We start from the raw sequence: 1,633 nt of genomic DNA, 5'->3' as shown, positions 1-1,633 counted from the left end.
GCAGTAACAAAGCATAGAATTTGAACGATTCGCAAATAATGTGCAGAGAATGTGCGAATTCGTAGCCAACAATTGCAATGAAACAATCGAAATCGATAAATTCGACCGACATAAATCCCCTAGCATTAAACGATTTTACTGAATAAAAATGAGGATGTAATCCACAAAAATGAAACTGTTTCATTTGTCCTTGTTAGTGAATTTCCTGAAAAATGCATTAACTAACTCGATATGTATGCAACAGTTTTTTTTGTATACTGAAATGAAAACATGGCATTGATCTGCCACGACCGATGCGAAAGGCGACGAATGCGCGCTAAGTTAGTCGCAACAAGAAACACTCTGCATTATGAATGACATAGATTTTGGTGTGTTAGCTATAGTTCTGATTTCGCTGATTCTAATGTGATATATGCCATTAACGGTATCGAACGAAAACACACATTTATTTATTTATTACGAAGCCTACATTTATGCCAATATGTGTTCACAGCGAGCTGAGAACATGCTGTTCATAGACCCAATACGGCATAAATTCCGCCCATGGTGCGTCTTTTGCAAAGAGATTACAGTCAGGGGAGGGATGATATAAAAGTGAAGCTTCCATATCAGAATTGGGTTCGGAAAACCATGGCAAAACCGGCCTGATTCTGGAGAACCAGGGGAAATACAATGATGATGAGTTTTTACAATTAAAGTACGATAACATCAATGGGAAAAATCAAATGAAAAATCACAAACTAAAATCTAGATTGGATAAGAAATTTCATAACAATGGTCCGAGAATTTGCGATTTGAAAAATTTGAAAAATTTGAAAAATTTCAGAAAATTTACTGCGTAGAACGTAACAGATGCTTTAGATTATTCTAAAACACGACTAGAGATTTAGAATTTTTAATTTCGACCGGTATACTATTCCAAAAGTTGATTGCAGAGAAACTAAATATACGTATTCTGAATTTTCGTTATCAACCGATACATCAAATAAAAGCCGAATAAATTCTCTTTCGAATAGATATAAACATGTTGGGAATTTATGAAGTAATTTTGTGGATATGGACATGCAAATCGGAAGATCGAGAGTTTATGTTACAAATTGGTGTTTTTACGATACTTAGGTAAATTCAGCAAAGTATTCGGTATATCGCAAAGGAGTTCTTTGACTAACTCAAAATCTCAGCGAAAGTATAAATTGAATGGAAATGACATTCGTTTATGAAAAGTTATTTTTATTACCTAATCAGTATTCGTAAAAATTCAGAATGCGTCAATCACAAACACTTGTGTTCGTTGTTACTTTTTGGCCAATCCATTAAATGCAACACGCAGTGGCAACTCATTTTATTACTTATTTTCCGCAGTGAATTACGCAAACCCATGATTTTACGTCAAAGATTTTAAAATAAAACCGAGAAAGGATAAACGAAACCATCAATACGAAAATGATCTTCGATGAAAGTAATAATGTGAAAAAAATATATTATATATTTTCCACAATATGGAATGAAATAAAAATATACATTTTTTTCTTATTTGGATTTACTTTACGCAGACATTCAGTATTCTCTACGTTTTAAATTAAACAGGTGGTGTCAGTTATGTTTTGAATATATTCTTTATTTTTCCAAAATT

This window comes from Sitodiplosis mosellana, unplaced genomic scaffold (assembly GCF_009176505.1).
Source record: "Sitodiplosis mosellana isolate CC-2019 unplaced genomic scaffold, AAFC_SMos_1.0 Smas_scaffold_1, whole genome shotgun sequence".
Taxonomy (NCBI): Eukaryota; Metazoa; Arthropoda; class Insecta; order Diptera; family Cecidomyiidae; genus Sitodiplosis; species Sitodiplosis mosellana.
This window is presented reverse-complemented; position numbering follows the sequence as displayed.